Source organism: Pseudophryne corroboree, chromosome 1, assembly GCF_028390025.1.
Source record: "Pseudophryne corroboree isolate aPseCor3 chromosome 1, aPseCor3.hap2, whole genome shotgun sequence".
Lineage (NCBI taxonomy): Eukaryota > Metazoa > Chordata > Amphibia > Anura > Myobatrachidae > Pseudophryne > Pseudophryne corroboree.
The window spans coordinates 1,039,892,959-1,039,914,168 of record NC_086444.1 but is presented as its reverse complement, the minus strand read 5'-3'; positions in this window follow the sequence as shown (position 1 = coordinate 1,039,914,168).

The following is a 21,210-nucleotide window of genomic DNA, read 5'->3' as shown; positions in this document are numbered from 1 at the left end:
CGGCAGTACCACTGAACATATACGGCAGTATCACTGGACATATACAGTAGTGATGAGCGGGTTCGGTTTCTCGGAAACCGAACCCCCCCGAACTTCACGCTTTTTACACGGGTCCGAGGCAGACTCGGATCTTCCCGCCTTGCTCGGTTAACCCGAGCGCGCCCGAACGTCATCATCCCGCTGTCGGATTCTCGCGAGGCTCGGATTCTATCGCGAGACTCGGATTCTATATAAGGAGCCGCGCGTTGCCGCCATTTTCACACGTGCATTGAGATTGATAGGGAGAGGACGTGGCTGGCGTCCTCTCCGTTTAGAGTAGACTAGAGAGTAGTAGAGACACTTGATTTACTAATTTTGGGGAGCATATTAGGAGTACTACTTGCTGATAGTGTGACCAGTGACCACCAGTTTAATTAATCCGTTCTCTGCCTGACAAAAAACGATACACAGTGTGACACAGTCACATACCATATCTGTGCTCAGCCTCAGTGTGCTGCATCATCTATGTAATACTGTATATCTGACTGTGCTGAGTGCTCACTGCTCACACAGCTTAATTGTGGGGGAGACTGGGGAGCAGTTATAGCAGGAGTACATATTTTAACAGTGCACACTTTTGCTGCCAGAGTGCCACTGCCAGTGTGACTGACCAGTGACCACTGACCACCAGTATATTGTGATTGTCTGCCTGAAAAAGTTAAACACTCGTCGTGTGGTGTTTTTATTCTATAAACGCATTCTGCTGACAGTGTCCAGCAGGTCCGTCATTATATAATATATACCTGTCCGGCTGCAGTAGTGATATATATATATATATTTTATATCATTATCATCCAGTCTATATTAGCACTGCAGCAGACGCAGTACGGTAGTCCACGGCTGTAGCTACCTCTGTGTCGGCAGTCGCTCGTCCATCCATAATTGTATACCACCTACCCGTGGTGTTTTTTTTTTTCCTATCTTCTTGATACTAGTAGCTTACTTTAGGAGTCTGCAGTGCTGAGCTGACAGTGTCCAGCAGGTCCGTCATTATATAATATATACCTGTCCGGCTGCAGTAGTGATATATATATATTTTTTATATCATTATCATCCAGTCTATATTAGCAGCAGACGCAGTACGGTAGTCCACGGCTGTAGCTACCTCTGTGTCGGCAGTCGCTCGTCCATCCATAATTGTATACCACCTACCCGTGGTGTTTTTTTTTTTCTATCTTCTTGATACTAGTAGCTTACTTTAGGAGTCTGCAGTGCTGAGCTGACAGTGTCCAACAGGTCCGTCATTATATAATATATACCTGTCCGGCTGCAGTAGTGATATATATATATTTTATATCTCATTATCATCCAGTCTATATTAGCAGCAGACGCAGTACGGTAGTCCACGGCTGTAGCTACCTCTGTGTCGGCAGTCGCTCGTCCATCCATAATTGTATACCACCTACCCGTGGTGGTGTTTTTTTTTTTTCTATCTTCTTGATACTAGTAGCTTACTTTAGGAGTCTGCAGTGCTGAGCTGACAGTGTCCAGCAGGTCCGTCATTATATAATATATACCTGTCCGGCTGCAGTAGTGATATATATATATTTTTTATATCATTATCATCCAGTCTATATTAGCAGCAGACGCAGTACGGTAGTCCACGGCTGTAGCTACCTCTGTGTCGGCAGTCGCTCGTCCATCCATAATTGTATACCACCTACCTGTGGTGTTTTTTTTTTCTATCTTCTTGATACTACTAGTAGCTTACTTTAGGAGTCTGCAGTGCTGAGCTGACAGTGTCCAGCAGGTCCGTCATTATATAATATATACCTGTCCGGCTGCAGTAGTGATATATATATATTTTATATCTCATTATCACCCAGTCTATATTAGCAGCAGACGCAGTACGGTAGTCCACGGCTGTAGCTACCTCTGTGTCGGCAGTCGCTCGTCCATCCATAATTGTATACCACCTACCTGTGGTGTTTTTTTTTCTATCTTCTTGATACTAGTAGCTTACTTTAGGAGTCTGCAGTGCTGAGCTGACAGTGTCCAGCAGATCCGTCATTATATAATATATACCTGTCCGGCTGCAGTAGTGATATATATATAATTTTTATATCATTATCATCCAGTCTATATTAGCAGCAGACGCAGTACGGTAGTCCACGGCTGTAGCTACCTCTGTGTCGGCAGTCGCTCGTCCATCCATAAGTATACTAGTATCCATCCATCTCCATTGTTTACCTGAGGTGCCTTTTAGTTGTGCCTATTAAAATATGGAGAACTAAAATGTTGAGGTTCCAAAAATAGGGAAAGATCAAGATCGACTTCCACCTCGTGCTGAAGCTGCTGCCACTAGTCATGGCCGAGACGATGAAATACCAGCAACGTCGTCTGCCAAGGCCGATGCCCTATGTCATAGTACAGAGCATGTAAAATCCAAAACACCAAATATCAGTAAAAAAAGGACTCAAAAATCTAAAATAAAATTGTCAGAGGAGAAGCGTAAACTTGCCAATATGCCATTTACCACACGGAGTGGCAAGGAACGGCTGAGGCCCTGGCCTATGTTCATGGCTAGTGGTTCAGCTTCACATGAGGATGGAAGCACTCAGCCTCTCGCTAGAAAAATGAAAAGACTCAAGCTGGCAAAAGCACAGCAAAGAACTGTGCGTTCTTCGAAATCACAAATCCACAAGGAGAGTCCAATTGTGTCGTTTGCGATGCCTGACCTTCCCAACACTGGACGTGAAGAGCATGCGCCTTCCACCATTTGCATGCCCCCTGCAAGTGCTGGAAGGAGCACCCGCAGTCCAGTTCCTGATAGTCAGATTGAAGATGTCAGTGTTGAAGTACACCAGGATGAGGAGGATATGGGTGTTGCTGGCGCTGGGGAGGAAATTGACCAGGAGGATTCTGATGGTGAGGTGGTTTGTTTAAGTCAGGCACCCGGGGAGACACCTGTTGTCCGTGGGAGGAATAGGGCCATTGACATGCCTGGTGAAAATACCAAAAAAATCAGCTCTTCGGTGTGGAAGTATTTCAACAGAAATGCGGACAACATTTGTCAAGCCGTGTGTTGCCTTTGTCAAGCTGTAATAAGTAGGGGTAAGGACGTTAACCACCTCGGAACATCCTCCCTTATACGTCACCTGCAGCGCATTCATCATAAGTCAGTGACAAGTTCAAAAACTTTGGGCGACAGCGGAAGCAGTCCACTGACCAGTAAATCCCTTCCTCTTGTAACCAAGCTCACGCAAACCACCCCACCAACTCCCTCAGTGTCAATTTCCTCCTTCCCCAGGAATGCCAATAGTCCTGCAGGCCATGTCACTGGCAATTCTGACGAGTCCTCTCCTGCCTGGGATTCCTCCGATGCATCCTTGCGTGTAACGCCTACTGCTGCTGGCGCTGCTGTTGTTGCTGCTGGGAGTCGATGGTCATCCCAGAGGGGAAGTCGTACTCGTAAGACCTCTTTTACTACTTCCACCAAGCAATTGACTGTCCAACAGTCCTTTGCGAGGAAGATGAAATATCACAGCAGTCATCCTGCTGCAAAGCGGATAACTGAGGCCTTGGCATGCTGGGCGGTGAGAAACGTGGTTCCGGTATCCATCATTACTGCAGAGCCAACTAGAGACTTGTTGGAGGTACTGTGTCCCCGGTACCAAATACCATCTAGGTTCCATTTCTCTAGGCAGGCGATACCGAAAATGTACACAGACCTCAGAAAAAGACTCACCAGTGTCCTAAAAAATGCAGTTGTACCCAATGTCCACTTAACCACGGACATGTGGACAAGTGGAGCAGGGCAGGCTCAGGACTATATGACTGTGACAGCCCACTGGGTAGATGTATGGACTCCCGCCGCAAGAACAGCAGCGGCGGCTCCAGTAGCAGCATCTCGCAAACGCCAACTCTTTCCTAGGCAGGCTACGCTTTGTATCACCGCTTTCCAGAATACGCACACAGCTAAAAACCTCTTACGGCAACTGAGGAAGATCATCGCAGAATGGCTTACCCCAATTGGACTCTCCTGTGGATTTGTGGCATCGGACAACGCCAGCAATATTGTGTGTGCATTAAATCTGGGCAAATTCCAGCACGTCCCATGTTTTGCACATACCTTGAATTTGGTGGTGCAGAATTATTTAAAAAACGAGAGGGGCGTGCAAGAGATGCTGTCGGTGGCCAGAAGAATTGCGGGACACTTTCGGCGTACAGGCACCACGTACAGAAGACTGGAGCACCACCAAAAACGCCTGAACCTGCCCTGCCATCATCTGAAGCAAGAAGTGGTAACGAGGTGGAATTCAACCCTCTATATCAGTGTTTTTCAACCGCTGTGCCACGGCACACTAGTGTGCCGCCAGCGGTTGTTAGGTGTGCCGCCGCCAGAGATCCCTGCTGCCCGTCCCCGTCTGCTGCCGTCTTCACTTTACATGACCGCGTAAGAGCTGCCTGCGCTGCCCGATAGTGATACTGATTTACAGTATTACTATCGGGCAGCGCAGACAGCTCTTCCGCGGTTATGGTATAGTGAAGACAGCAGCTCTCCTGCGGGCCCGTCCGTGACCACTATGACATGACGTGGCGTGACTCATAGGTCACTTACACATGATCACCATCCCGCCTGGTAGTTTCCCTTCGTGGCCCGTGCTGCTCTGCTCCTCACTGCTCCTGCCGCTAAGGGGGAAAAGAAGAAAAGGTTTGGGCCAGTGCTTTATAACTACGACAGACAGTGTGTGCAGTGCCATTACTATGGGGGTCAGTGTCTCTGGGGGCATTACTTTGGGGGTCAGTGTGTTTGGTGGCATTACTGGGGGGGTCAGTGTGTTTGGTGGCATTACTGGGGGGGTCAGTGTGTTTGGTGGCATTACTGGGGGGGTCAGTGTGTTTGGTGGCATTACTGTGGGTGTCAGTGTCTCTGGTTGCATTACTATGGGGGTCAGTGTCTCTGGGGGCATTACTGTGGGGGTCATTGTGTGTGGTGGCATTATTATGGGGGCAATGTGTGCAATTACTGTGGGGGTCGATGTGTGCGGTGGTATTACTATGGGGGGTAATGTGTGGAATTACTGTGGCAGACAGTGTGTTCAATTACTGTGCATTATTTCAATAACTGTTGGGGACAATGTGTGTGTGTTTTACCCCTTGGGGACAAATATGTTTGTTTTATTTCCCTGAGTGATTTTTTTTTCCTGTGGGGTACCGATGGTGTGCCTTGGCAATTTTTAAATCTTGTTCAGTGTGCCACGAACTGGAAAAGGTTGAAAATCACTGCTCTATATGCTTCAGAGGTTGGAGGAGCAGCAAAAGGCCATTCAAGCCTATACAACTGAGCACGATATAGGAGGTGGAATGCACCTGTCTCTAGCGCAGTGGAGAATGATTTTAACGTTGTGCAAGGTTCTGCAACCTTTTGAACTTGCCACACGTGAAGTCAGTTCAGACACTGCCAGCCTGAGTCAGGTCATTCCCCTCATCAGGCTTTTGCAGAAGAAGCTGGAGACATTGAAGGAGGAGCTAACACAGAGCGATTCCGCTAGGCATGTGGGACTTGTGGATGGAGCCCTTAATTCGCTTAACAAGGATTCACGGGTGGTCAATCTGTTGAAATCAGAGCACTACATTTTGGCCACCGTGCTCGATCCTAGATTTAAAACCTACCTTGGATCTCTCTTTCCGGCAGACACAAGTCTGCTGGGGTTCAAAGAACTGCTGGTGACAAAATTGTCAAGTCAAGTGGAACGCGACCTGTCAACATCTCCTCCTTCACATTCTCCCGCAACTGGGGGTGCGAGGAAAAGGCTCAGAATTCCGAGCCCACCCGCTGGCGGTGATGCAGGGCAGTCTGGAGCGACTGCTGATGCTGACATCTGGTCCGGACTGAAGGACCTGACAACGATTACGGACATGTTGTCTACTGTCACTGCATATGATTCTCTCCCCATTGAAAGAATGGTGGAGGATTATATGAGTGACCGCATCCAAGTAGGCACGTCAGACAGTCCGTACTTATACTGGCAGGAAAAAGAGGCAATTTGGAGGCCCTTGCACAAACTGGCTTTATTCTACCTAAGTTGCCCTCCCACAAGTGTGTACTCCGAAAGAGTGTTTAGTGCCGCCACTCACCTTGTCAGCAATCGGCGTACGAGGTTACATCCAGAAAATGTGGAGAAGATGATGTTCATTAAAATGAATTATAATCAATTCCTCCGTGGAGACATTGACCAGCAGCAATTGCCTCCACAAAGTACACAGGGATCTGAGATGGTGGATTCCAGTGGGGATGAATTGATAATCTGTGAGGAGGGGGATGTACACGGTGATATATCGGAGGATGATGATGAGGTGGACATCTTGCCTCTGTAGAGCCAGTTTATGCAAGGAGAGATTAATTGCTTCTTTTTTGGTGGGGGTCCAAACCAACCCGTCATTTCAGTCACAGTCGTGTGGCAGACCCTGTCACTGAAATGATGGGTTGGTTAAAGTGTGCATGTCCTGTTTATACAACATAAGGGTGAGTGGGAGGGCCCAAGGACAATTCCATCTTGCACCTCTTTTTTCTTTCATTTTTCTTTGCGTCATGTGCTGTTTGGGGGGTGTTTTTTGGAAGGGCCATCCTGCGTGACACTGCAGTGCCACTCCTAGATGGGCCAGGTGTTTGTGTCGGCCACTAGGGTCGCTTAGCTTACTCACACAGCTACCTCATTGCGCCTCTTTTTTTCTTTGCGTCATGTGCTGTTTGGGGAGTGTTTTTTGGAAGGGCCATCCTGCGTGACACTGCAGTGCCACTCCTAGATGGGCCAGGTGTTTGTGTCGGCCACTAGGGTCGCTAAGCTTACTTACACAGCTACCTCATTGCGCCTCTTTTTTTCTTTGCGTCATGTGCTGTTTGGGGAGTGTTTTTTGGAAGGGTCATCCTGCGTGACACTGCAGTGCCACTCCTAGATGGGCCAGGTGTTTGTGTCGGCCACTAGGGTCGCTTAGCTTACTCACACAGCTACCTCATTGCGCCTCTTTTTTTCTTTGCATCATGTGCTGTTTGGGGAGTGTTTTTTGGAAGGGCCATCCTGCGTGACACTGCAGTGCCACTCCTAGATGGGCCAGGTGTTTGTGTCGGCCACTAGGGTCGCTTAGCTTACTCACACAGCTACCTCATTGCGCCTCTTTTTTTCTTTGCGTCATGTGCTGTTTGGGGAGTGTTTTTTGGAAGGGCCATCCTGCGTGACACTGCAGTGCCACTCCTAGATGGGCCAGGTGTTTGTGTCGGCCACTTGGGTCGCTTAGCTTAGCCATCCAGCGACCTCAGTGCAAATTTTAGGACTAAAAATAATATTGTGAGGTGTGAGGTGTTCAGAATAGACTGAAAATGAGTGGAAATTATGGTTATTGAGGTTAATAATACTTTGGGATCAAAATGACCCCCAAATTCTATGATTTAAGCTGTTTTTTAGGGTTTTTTGAAAAAAACACCCGAATCCAAAACACACCCGAATCCGACAAAAAAAATTCGGTGAGGTTTTGCCAAAACGCGTTCGAACCCAAAACACGGCCGCGGAACCGAACCCAAAACCAAAACACAAAACCCGAAAAATTTCCGGTGCTCATCACTAATATACAGCAGTATCACTGGATTTATATTGCAGTACCGTTGGACATATACGGCAGTATCACTGGACTGGATTTATACGCCAGTACCACTGGATTTATACGCCAGTACCACTGGACATATACGGCAGTATCACTGAAATTATATGGCAGTACCACTGGACATATATGGCAGTATCAATGGATTTATACGGCAGTACCATTGGACATATGCAGCAGTATCACTGGACATATATGGCACTACCACTGGACTTATACAGCAGCACAGTGACACCACCACTGGACTGATACAGTACAACACAGCACCACTGCAATGGACTGGACTTATACAGCAGCACCAGACTTATGGCAGTACAAGACACCACCAATGGACTGATGCAGCACAACACAGCACCACTGGACTGGACTTATACAGCAGCACTGGACATTGGGCAACAGAGGACACCACCACTGTGACTGGACTGATGTAGCAAAATACACCACCACTGCACTGATGCAGGACAACTCAGCACCACTGCACTGGACTGATGCAGCATAAGACACTACACTGGACTGAGCAGTACATGACAGCACTGGAATCGCCACCCCTCTTTTCCTCCCGCACACTGAGGAAGCAGACACGTCCTCTCGCTACACTCTCTAATGCCGGAGTGAAAATGGCGGCGAAGGCTCCTTATATGGAATCCAAAACCCACAAGAATCCGACAGCGGGATGAAGACGTTTTGCCTCATTCTGGTTTCCAAGTCAGGCGGGAAAACCCGAGCCGGGCTCGGATCCGGGCTTGGGTAGTGAAGTCCAGTAGGGTTCGGCTCTTAGGGAACCGAACCCGCTCATCTCTACTGTAGATCAGTATAATTCTACAGTTTGGGTAATGGGCTTCATAGTAATACATTCATTTGAAGGGATTTCGCATATACTTTGAAAAAACTTTAAAAAAACAGTTTGTTTTCTAGCTGCTATTGAACACTAGAGATGAGCGCCTGAAATTTTTCGGGTTTTGTGTTTTGGTTTTGGGTTCGGTTCCGCGGCCGTGTTTTGGGTTCGAACGCGTTTTGGCAAAACCTCACCGAATTTTTTTTGTCGGATTCGGGTGTGTTTTGGATTCGGGTGTTTTTTTCAAAAAACACTAAAAAACAGCTTAAATCATAGAATTTGGGGGTCATTTTGATCCCAAAGTATTATTAACCTCAAAAACCATAATTTACACTCATTTTCAGTCTATTCTGAATACCTCACACCTCACAATATTATTTTTAGTCCTAAAATTTGCACCGAGGTCGCTGTGTGAGTAAGATAAGCGACCCTAGTGGCCGACACAAACACCGGGCCCATCTAGGAGTGGCACTGCAGTGTCACGCAGGATGGCCCTTCCAAAAAACCCTCCCCAAACAGCACATGACGCAAAGAAAAAAAGAGGCGCAATGAGGTAGCTGTGTGAGTAAGATTAGCGACCCTAGTGGCCGACACAAACACCGGGCCCATCTAGGAGTGGCACTGCAGTGTCACGCAGGATGTCCCTTCCAAAAAACCCTCCCCAAACAGCACATGACGCAAAGAAAAAAAGAGGCGCAATGAGGTAGCTGTGTGAGTAAGATTAGCGACCCTAGTGGCCGACACAAACACCGGGCCCATCTAGGAGTGGCACTGCAGTGTCACGCAGGATGTCCCTTCCAAAAAACCCTCCCCAAACAGCACATGACGCAAAGAAAAAAAGAGGCGCAATGAGGTAGCTGACTGTGTGAGTAAGATTAGCGACCCTAGTGGCCGACACAAACACCGGGCCCATCTAGGAGTGGCACTGCAGTGTCACGCAGGATGTCCCTTCCAAAAAACCCTCCCCAATCAGCACATGATGCAAAGAAAAAGAAAAGAAAAAAGAGGTGCAAGATGGAATTGTCCTTGGGCCACCCTTATGTTGTATAAACAAAACAGGACATGCACACTTTAACCAACCCATCATTTCAGTGACAGGGTCTGCCACACGACTGTGACTGATATGACGGGTTGGTTTGGACCCCCCCCAAAAAAGAAGCAATTAATCTCTCCTTGCACAAACTGGCTCTACAGAGGCAAGATGTCCACCTCATCTTCACCCTCCGATATATCACCGTGTACATCCCCCTCCTCACAGATTATCAATTCGTCCCCACTGGAATCCACCATCTCAGCTCCCTGTGTACTTTGTGGAGGCAATTGCTGCTGGTCAATGTCTCCGCGGAGGAATTGATTATAATTCATTTTAATGAACATCATCTTCTCCACATTTTCTGGATGTAACCTCGTACGCCGATTGCTGACAAGGTGAGCGGCGGCACTAAACACTCTTTCGGAGTACACACTTGTGGGAGGGCAACTTAGGTAGAATAAAGCCAGTTTGTGCAAGGGCCTCCAAATTGCCTCTTTTTCCTGCCAGTATAAGTACGGACTGTGTGACGTGCCTACTTGGATGCGGTCACTCATATAATCCTCCACCATTCTATCAATGTTGAGAGAATCATATGCAGTGACAGTAGACGACATGTCCGTAATCGTTGTCAGGTCCTTCAGTCCGGACCAGATGTCAGCATCAGCAGTCGCTCCAGACTGCCCTGCATCACCGCCAGCGGGTGGGCTCGGAATTCGGAGCCTTTTCCTCGCACCCCCAGTTGCGGGAGAATGTGAAGGAGGAGATGTTGACAGGTCGCGTTCCGCTTGACTTGACAATTTTGTCACCAGCAGGTCTTTCAACCCCAGCAGACTTGTGTCTGCCGGAAAGAGAGATCCAAGGTAGGCTTTAAATCTAGGATCGAGCACGGTGGCCAAAATGTAGTGCTCTGATTTCAACAGATTGACCACCCGTGAATCCTTGTTAAGCGAATTAAGGGCTGCATCCACAAGTCCCACATGCCTAGCGGAATCGCTCCCTTTTAGCTCCTTCTTCAATGCCTCCAGCTTCTTCTGCAAAAGCCTGATGAGGGGAATGACCTGACTCAGGCTGGCAGTGTCTGAACTGACTTCACGTGTGGCAAGTTCAAAGGGCATCAGAACCTTGCACAACGTTGAAATCATTCTCCACTGCACTTGAGACAGGTGCATTCCACCTCCTATATCGTGCTCAATTGTATAGGCTTGAATGGCCTTTTGCTGCTCCTCCAACCTCTGAAGCATATAGAGGGTTGAATTCCACCTCGTTACCACTTCTTGCTTCAGATGATGGCAGGGCAGGTTCAGTAGTTTTTGGTGGTGCTCCAGTCTTCTGTACGTGGTGCCTGTACGCCGAAAGTGTCCCGCAATTCTTCTGGCCACCGACAGCATCTCTTGCACGCCCATGTCGTTTTTTTAAAAATTCTGCACCACCAAATTCAAGGTATGTGCAAAACATGGGACGTGCTGGAATTTGCCCATATTTAATGCACACACAATATTGCTGGCGTTGTCCGATGCCACAAATCCACAGGAGAGTCCAATTGGGGTAAGCCATTCCGCGATGATCTTCCTCAGTTGCCGTAAGAGGTTTTCAGCTGTGTGCGTATTCTGGAAAGCGGTGATACAAAGCGTAGCCTGCCTAGGAAAGAGTTGGCGTTTGCGAGATGCTGCTACTGGTGCCGCCGCTGCTGTTCCTGCGGCGGGAGTCCATACATCTACCCAGTGGGCTGTCACAGTCATATAGTCCTGACCCTGCCCTGCTCCACTTGTCCACATGTCCGTGGTTAAGTGGACATTGGGTACAACTGCATTTTTTAGGACACTGGTGAGTCTTTTTCTGACGTCCGTGTACATTCTCGGTATCGCCTGCCTAGAGAAGTGGAACCTAGATGGTATTTGGTAACGGGGGCACACTGCCTCAATAAATTGTCTAGTTCCCTGTGAACTAACGGCGGATACCGGACGCACGTCTAACACCAACATAGTTGTCAAGGCCTCAGTTATCCGCTTTGCAGTAGGATGACTGCTGTGATATTTCATCTTCCTCGCAAAGGACTGTTGAACAGTCAATTGCTTACTGGAAGTAGTACAAGTGGGCTTACGACTTCCCCTCTGGGATGACCATCGACTCCCAGCGGCAACAACAGCAGCGCCAGCAGCAGTAGGCGTTACACGCAAGGATGCATCGGAGGAATCCCAGGCAGGAGAGGACTCGTCAGAATTGCCAGTGACATGGCCTGCAGGACTATTGGCATTCCTGGGGAAGGAGGAAATTGACACTGAGGGAGTTGGTGGGGTGGTTTGCGTGAGCTTGGTTACAAGAGGAAGGGATTTACTGGTCAGTGGACTGCTTCCGCTGTCACCCAAAGTTTTTGAACTTGTCACTGACTTATTATGAATGCGCTGCAGGTGACGTATAAGGGAGGATGTTCCGAGGTGGTTAACGTCCTTACCCCTACTTATTACAGCTTGACAAAGGGAACACACGGCTTGACACCTGTTGTCCGCATTTCTGGTGAAATACCTCCACACCGAAGAGCTGATTTTTTTGGTATTTTCACCTGGCATGTCAACGGCCATATTCCTCCCACGGACAACAGGTGTCTCCCCGGGTGCCTGACTTAAACAAACCACCTCACCATCAGAATCCTCCTGGTCAATTTCCTCCCCAGCGTCAGCAACACCCATATCCTCCTCATCCTGGTGTACTTCAACACTGACATCTTCAATCTGACTATCAGGAACTGGACTGCGGGTGCTCCTTCCAGCACTTGCAGGGGGCGTGCAAATGGTGGAAGGCGCATGCTCTTCACGTCCAGTGTTGGGAAGGTCAGGCATCGCAACCGACACAATTGGACTCTCCTTGTGGATTTGGGATTTCGAAGAATGCACAGTTCTTTGCTGTGCTGCTTTTGCCAGCTTGAGTCTTTTCATTTTTCTAGCAAGAGGCTGAGTGCTTCCATCCTCATGTGAAGCTGAACCACTAGCCATGAACATAGGCCAGGGCCTCAGCCGTTCCTTGCCACTCCGTGTGGTAAATGGCATATTGGCAAGTTTACGCTTCTCCTCCGACAATTTTATTTTAGGTTTTGGAGTCCTTTTTTTTCTGATATTTGGTGTTTTGGATTTGACATGCTCTGTACTATGACATTGGGCATCGGCCTTGGCAGACGACGTTGCTGGCATTTCATCGTCTCGGCCATGACTAGTGGCAGCAGCTTCAGCACGAGGTGGAAGTGGATCTTGATCTTTCCATAATTTTGGAACCTCAACATTTTTGTTCTCCATATTTTAATAGGCACAACTAAAAGGCACCTCAGGTAAACAATGGAGATGGATACTAGTATACAATTATGGACTGCCTGCCGACTGCAGACACAGAGGTAGCCACAGCCGTGAACTACCGTACAGTACTGTGTCTGCAGCTAATATAGACTGGTTGATAAAGAGAAGATGTCTATGTAACTATGTATGTATAAAGAAGACTGAAAAAAATCCACGGTTAGGTGGTATACAATTATGGACGGACTGCCTGCCGAGTGCAGACACAGAGGTAGCCACAGCCGTGAACTACCGTACTGTACTGTGTCTGCAGCTAATATAGACTGGTTGATAAAGAGAAGATGTCTATGTAACTATGTATGTATAAAGAAGAATGAAAAAAAAACACGGTTAGGTGGTATACAATTATGGACGGACTGCCTGCCGAGTGCAGACACAGAGGTAGCCACAGCCGTGAACTACCGTACTGTACTGTGTCTGCAGCTAATATAGACTGGTTGATAAAGAGAAGATGTCTATGTAACTATGTATGTATAAAGAAGAATGAAAAAAATCCACGGTTAGGTGGTATTACAATTATGGACGGACTGCCTGCCGAGTGCAGAGACACAGAGGTAGCCACAGCCGTGAACTACCGTACTGTGTCTGCTGCGACTGGATGATAAATGATATAAAAAATATATATATATTACTACTGCAGCCGGACAGGTATATATTATATATTATATAATGACGGACCTGCTGGACACTGTCTGTCAGCAGAATGAGTTTTATTTTTATAGAATAAAAAAAAAAAAAACACACAAGTGAAGTCACACGACGAGTGTTTAACTTTTTCAGGCAATCACAATATAAGTATACTACTAACTATACTGGTGGTCAGTGTGGTCAGGTCACTGGTCAGTCACACTGGCAGTGGCACTCCTGCAGCAAAAGTGTGCACTGTTTAATTTTAATATAATATGTACTCCTGGCTCCTGCTATAACCTATAACTGGCACTGCAGTAGTGCTCCCCAGTCTCCCCCACAATTATAAGCTGTGTGAGCTGAGCAGTCAGACAGATATATAATATATATAGATGATGCAGCACACTGGCCTGAGCCTGAGCAGTGCACACAGATATGGTATGTGACTGACTGAGTCACTGTGTGTATCGCTTTTTTCAGGCAGAGAACGGATATATTAAATAAACTGCACTGTGTGTCTGGTGGTCACTCACTATATAATATATTATGTACTCCTGGCTCCTGCTATAACCTATAACTGGCACTGCAGTAGTGCTCCCCAGTCTCCCCCACAATTATAAGCTGTGTGAGCTGAGCAGTCAGACAGATATATATAATATTATATATAGATAATAGATGATGCAGCACACTGGCCTGAGCCTGAGCAGTGCACACAGATATGGTATGTGACTGACTGAGTCACTGTGTGTATCGCTTTTTTCAGGCAGAGAACGGATATATTAAATAAACTGCACTGTGTGTCTGGTGGTCACTCACTATATAATATATTATGTACTCCTGGCTCCTGCTATAACCTATAACTGGCACTGCAGTAGTGCTCCCCAGTCTCCCCCACAATTATAAGCTGTGTGAGCTGAGCAGTCAGACAGATATATATAATATTATATATAGATAATAGATGATGCAGCACACTGGCCTGAGCCTGAGCAGTGCACACAGATATGGTATGTGACTGAGTCACTGTGTGCTGTGTATCGCTTTTTTCAGGCAGAGAACGGATTATAAAGTAAACTGCACTGTCCTCACTAGTAAACTCTCTCCACTCAGTCTCTACACTTCTACAGTAACAGTACTCCTCCTAGTCAGCTCCAGTAAATCTCTCTCAGTCTCTTATAATCTAAATGGAGAGGACGCCAGCCACGTCCTCTCCCTATCAATCTCAATGCACGTGTGAAAATGGCGGCGACGCGCGGCTCCTTATATAGAATCCGAGTCTCGCGATAGAATCCGAGCCTCGCGAGAATCCGACAGCGTCATGATGACGTTCGGGCGCGCTCGGGTTAACCGAGCAAGGCGGGAAGATCCGAGTCGCTCGGACCCGTGAAAAAAAACATGAAGTTCTGGCGGGTTCGGATTCAGAGAAACCGAACCCGCTCATCTCTATTGAACACTGGCCTTTAATGGTGAATAGCAAAATACTGATGTTCTTGCTATGATTTCCCAAATGGGATAAATGTTTATACTGTATTTTGTCATAGTAGCAGTTGTTCAATGCCATAGGAACACATGGGGTCAGTTATTCTTCCTTGGCTTTCTTTTTAATTTTAACTAATTTTTGTGTGTATGTTGAAAGTTACAGTGTTATAGGGGGAGATTAAATGTTATAGAAGGATATTTACCAAACTGTGATTAAGCCAACCCCAGATTGTCTTGCACATACTGTATTAAATCACATTAAAACCACATTTGTAGATTCCAAAATTTGTTTGCATTCAGTGCATTTCATTTTTCAAGTGCCGATTTGCTAAACCACATGGCAAACAGCTTCTGAATAGTGGCTGTGACAGGTGAGATCACTCAAACTCCACGCAGTTACATATCTCTTTTAGAGCAAAGGGTACAAAATAAATATTGAAATATGAAAGTAGTGTATTGTGTAACCTTTCTTACAGTAAATAGTCAGACAAGAAATGGATGTTATCTATGGCGCTGACTTAAAACCAGTATGTACATTTAAACCTTTGTATAAAGGAGGTAATTTCCTCAATCAAGCACAATTCTGCAGCTTGTTTCATGTCTAGTAGCTTCATCTGCAGGAAAGTGTTGAAGAGTCACTTGGGAAACTATTTTAGTTACTTTTGATATTACATTTTTTTTATTATTTATTAGTCAGCACCAGAGATAAAATCCATTTCTGTTCTCACTTTTTAGAAAGTTTATTGGAAATTTTTCCTATTTTGCTTTGGCGGCAGATTTAAGACCACCCCCTTTTCCCCCCTGTGGTTTGTTAGAAATAGTCAGACAGACCTTCTTGGACTCAGACCTCTATAGATTAGCATCACAATGCTGTCTAGCACTGAGCACCTCTTGGTATACCTGGCCATTGCGTGTCAGGGTAAAAAATTGCAAAATTTCACGCAACCTACTCAGACATTGCAACTGCCGTCATGCATTATAGCAGAGTACACACTTGTCTGAGATATACGCTGACCGCCATATCTGCCGACTGAGGAGACGATTCAGGTAAGCTTATATCCGTCCGAGTGGCCACTCTTTATATTGTCCTGACTTCAGAGCTGGACGGGCATTTTGATTTGCCCGCTCAGCTTTGACTTCAGTCTCTGCAGCCAGTGTATGAGCAGTTGGTGGATCACCCAGACACACAGTCAGATGCACCGATATATCTGCAAATATGTCAGGCATCGGCTGTGGTGCAGGCTGACACGATATGTCTGTAAATTGCGTTGTTCACTGACATATTGTGTATACAAACTAGTGATGTGCACCGGACATTTTTCGGGTTTTGTGTTTTGGATTCGGTTACGCGGCCGTGTTTTGGATTCGGACGCGTTTTGGCAAAACCTCACCGAAAATTTTTTGTCGGATTCGGGTGTGTTTTGGATTCGGGTGTTTTTTTACAAAAAACCCTAAAAAACAGCTTAAATCATAGAATTTGGGGGTCATTTTGATCCCATAGTTTTATTAACCTCAATAACCATAATTTCCACTCATTTCCAGTCTATTCTGAACACCTCACACCTCACAATATTATTTTTAGTCCTAAAATTTGCACAGAGGTCGCTGGATGGCTAAGCTAAGCGACACAAGTGGCCGACACAAAAACCTGGCCCATCTAGGAGTGGCACTGCAGTGTCAGGCAGGATGGCACTTCAAAAAAATTGTCCCCAAACAGTACATGATGCAAAGAAAAAAAGAGGCGCACCAAGGTCGCTGTGTGACTAAGCTAAGCGACACAAGAGGCCGACTCAAACACCTGGCCCATCTAGGAGTGGCACTGCAGTGTCAGGCAGGATGGCACTTCAAAAAAATTGTCCCCAAACAGCACATGATGCAAAGAAAAAAAGAGGCGCACCAAGGTCGCTGTGTGACTAAGCTAAGCGACACAAGTGGCCGACACAAAGACCTGGCCCATCTAGGAGTGGCACTGCAGTGTCAGGCAGGATGGCACTTCAAAAAAATTGTCCCCAAACAGCACATGATGCAAAGAAAAAAAGAGGCGCACCAAGGTCGCTGTGTGACTAAGCTAAGCGACACAAGTGGCCGACACAAAGACCTGGCCCATCTAGAAGTGGCACTGCAGTGTCAGGCAGGATGGCACTTCAAAAAAATTGTCCCCAAACAGCACATGATGCAAAGAAAAAAAGAGGCGCACCAAGGTCGCTGTGTGACTAAGCTAAGCGACACAAGTGGCCGACACAAAGACCTGGCCCATCTAGGAGTGGCACTGCAGTGTCAGGCAGGATGGCACTTCAAAAAAATTGTCCCCAAACAGCACATGATGCAAAGAAAAAAAGAGGCGCACCAAGGTCGCTGTGTGACTAAGCTAAGCGACACAAGTGGCCGACACAAAGACCTGGCCCATCTAGAAGTGGCACTGCAGTGTCAGGCAGGATGGCACTTCAAAAAAATTGTCCCCAAACAGCACATGATGCAAAGAAAAAAAGAGGCGCACCAAGGTCGCTGTGTGACTAAGCTAAGCGACACAAGTGGCCGACACAAAGACCTGGCCCATCTAGGAGTGGCACTGCAGTGTCAGGCAGGATGGCACTTCAAAAAAATTGTCCCCAAACAGCACATGATGCAAAGAAAAATTAAAGAAAAAAGAGGTGCAAGATGGAATTGTCCTTGGGCCCTCCCACCCACCCTTATGTTGTATAAACAGGACATGCACACTTTAACTAACCCATCATTTCAGCGACTGTGACTGAAATGACTGGTTGGTTTGGGCCCCCACCAAAAAAAGAAGCAATCAATCTCTCCTTGCACAAACTGGCTCTACAGAGGCAAGATGTCCACCTCATCATCATCCTCCGATTCCTCACCCCTTTCACTGTGTACATCCCACTCCTCACAGATTATTAATTCGTCCCCACCGGAATCCACCATCTCAGGTCCCTGTGTACTTTGTGGAGGCAATTGCTGCTGGTGAATGTCTCCACGGAGGAATTGATTATAATTCATTTTGATGAACATCATCTTCTCCACATTTTCTGGAAGTAACCTCGTACACCGATTGCTGACAAGGTGAGCGGCTGCACTAAACACTCTTTCGGAGTACACACTGGAGGGAGGGCAACTTAGGTAGAATAAAGCCAGTTTGTGCAAGGGCCTCCAAATTGCCTCTTTTTCCTGCCAGTATACGTACGGACTGTCTGACGTGCCTACTTGGATGCGGTCACTCATATAATCCTCCACCATTCTTTCAATGGTGAGAGAATCATATGAAGTGACAGTAGACGACATGTCAGTAATCGTTGGCAGGTCCTTCAGTCCGGACCAGATGTCAGCACTCGCTCCAGACTGCCCTGCATCACCGCCAGCGGGTGGGCTCGGAATTCTTAGCCTTTTCCTCGCACCCCCAGTTGCGGGAGAATGTGAAGGAGGAGATGTTGACGGGTCACGTTCCGCTTGACTTGACAATTTTCTCACCAGCAGGTCTTTGAACCTCTGCAGACTTGTGTCTGCCGGAAGGAGAGATACAACGTAGGTTTTAAATCTAGGATCGAGCACGGTGGCCAAAATGTAGTGCTCTGATTTCAACAGATTGACCACCCGTGAATCCTGGTTAAGCGAATTAAGGGCTCCATCCACAAGTCCCACATGCCTAGCGGAATCGCTCTGTTTTAGCTCCTCCTTCAATGTCTCCAGCTTCTTCTGCAAAAGCCTGATGAGGGGAATGACCTGACTCAGGCTGGCAGTGTCTGAACTGACTTCACGTGTGGCAAGTTCAAAGGGTTGCAGAACCTTGCACAACGTTGAAATCATTCTCCACTGCGCTTGAGTCAGGTGCATTCCCCCTCCTTTGCCTATATCGTGGGCAGATGTATAGGCTTGAATGGCCTTTTGCTGCTCCTCCATCCTCTGAAGCATATAGAGGGTTGAATTCCACCTCGTTACCACCTCTTGCTTCAGATGATGGCAGGGCAGGTTCAGGAATGTCTGGTGGTGCTCCAGTCTTCTGTGCGCGGTGGCTGAATGCCAAAAGTGGCCCGCAATTCTTCGGGCCACCGACAGCATCTCTTGCACGCCCCTGTCGTTTTTTAAATAATTCTGCACCACCAAATTCAATGTATGTGCAAAACATGGGACGTGCTGGAATTTGCCCAGATGTAATGCACGCACAATATTGCTGGCGTTGTCCGATGTCACAAATCCCCAGGAGAGTCCAATTGGGGTAAGCCATTCTGCAATGATCTTCCTCAGTTTCCGTAAGAGGTTGTCAGCTGTGTGCCTATTCTGGAAAGCAGTGATACAAAGCGTAGCCTGCCTAGGAACGAGTTGGCGTTTGCGAGATGCTGCTACTGGTGCCGCCGCTGCTGTTCTTGCTGCGGGAGGCAATACATCTACCCAGTGGGCTGTCACAGTCATATAGTCCTGAGTCTGCTCTGCTCCACTTGTCCACATGTCCGTGGTTAAGTGGACATTGGGTACAACTGCATTTTTTAGGACACTGGTGAGTCTTTTTCTGAGGTCTGTGTACATTTTCGGTATCGCCTGCCTAGAGAAATGGAATCTAGATGGTATTTGGTACTGGGGACACAGTACCTCAATCAAGTCTCTAGTTGGCTCTGAATTAACGGTGGATACCGGAACCACGTTTCTCACCGCCCAGGCTGCCAAGGCCTGAGTTATCTGCTTTGCAGCAGGATGACTGCTGTGATATTTCATCTTCCTCGCAAAGGACTGTTGGACAGTCAATTGCTTACTGGAAGTAGTACAAGTGGTCTTCCGACTTCCCCTCTGGGATGACGATCGACTCCCAGCAGCTACAACAGCAGCGCCAGCAGCAGTAGGCGTTACACTCAAGGATGCATCGGAGGAATCCCAGGCAGGAGAGGACTCGTCAGACTTGCCAGTGACATGGCCTGCAGGACTATTGGCTTTCCTGGGTAAGGAGGAAATTGACACTGAGGGAGTTGGTGGTGTGGTTTGCAGGAGCTTGGTTACAAGAGGAAGGGATTTAGTGGTCAGTGGACTGCTTCCGCTGTCACCCAAAGTTTTTGAACTTGTCACTGACTTATGATGAATGCGCTGCAGGTGACGTATAAGGGAGGATGTTCCGAGGTGGTTAACGTCCTTACCCCTACTTATTACAGCTTGAAAAAGGCAACACACGGCTTGACACCTGTTGTCCGCATTTGTGTTGAAATTATTCCACACCGAAGAGGTGATTTTTTTTGTATTTTGACCAGGCATGTCAATGGCCATATTCGTCCCACGGACAACAGGTGTCTCCCCGGGTGCCTGCCTTAAACAAACCACCTCACCATCAGAATCCTCCTTGTCAATTTCCTCCCCAGCGCCAGCAACACCCATATCCTCATCCTGGTGTACTTCAACAGTGACATCTTCAATTTGACTATCAGGAACTGGACTGCGGGTGCTCCTTCCAGCACTTGCAGGGGGCGTGCAAATGGTGGAAGGCGCAAGCTCTTCCCGTCCAGTGTCGGGAAGGTCAGGCATCGCAACCGACACAATTGGACTCTCCTTGGGTATTTGTGATTTAGAAGAACGCACAGTTCTTTGCTGTGCTTTTGCCAGCTTAAGTCTTTTCATTTTTCTAGCGAGAGGATGAGTGCTTCCATCCTCATGTGAAGCTGAACCACTAGCCATGAACATAGGCCAGGGCCTCAGCCGTTCCTTGCCACTCCATGTCGTAAATGGCATATTGGCAAGTTTACGCTTCTCCTCAGACGCTTTTAATTTTGATTTTTGGGTCATTTTACTGAACTTTTGTTTTTTGGATTTTACATGCTCTCTACTATGACATTGGGCATCGGCCTTGGCAGACGACGTTGATGGCATTTCATCGTCTCGGCCATGACTTGTGGCAGCAGCTTCAGCACGAGGTTAAAGTGGATCTTGACCTTTCCCTATTTTAACCTCCACATTTTTGTTCTCCATTTTTTTAATGTGTGGAATTATATGCCAGTATCAATAGCAATGGCCTACTACTATATTTACTGCGCACAACTGAAATGCAACACAGGTATGGATGGATAGTATACTTGACGACACAGAGGTAGGTAGAGCAGTGGCCTTCTGTACCGTACTGCTATATATACTGGTGGTCACTGTGTCAGCAAACTGCAAAACTAAAATGCACCACAGGTATAGAATGTAGATGGATAGTATACTTAATGAATGATGACACAGAGGTAGGTACAGCAGTGGCCTTCCATACTGCTATTATATATAGTATACTGGTGGTCACT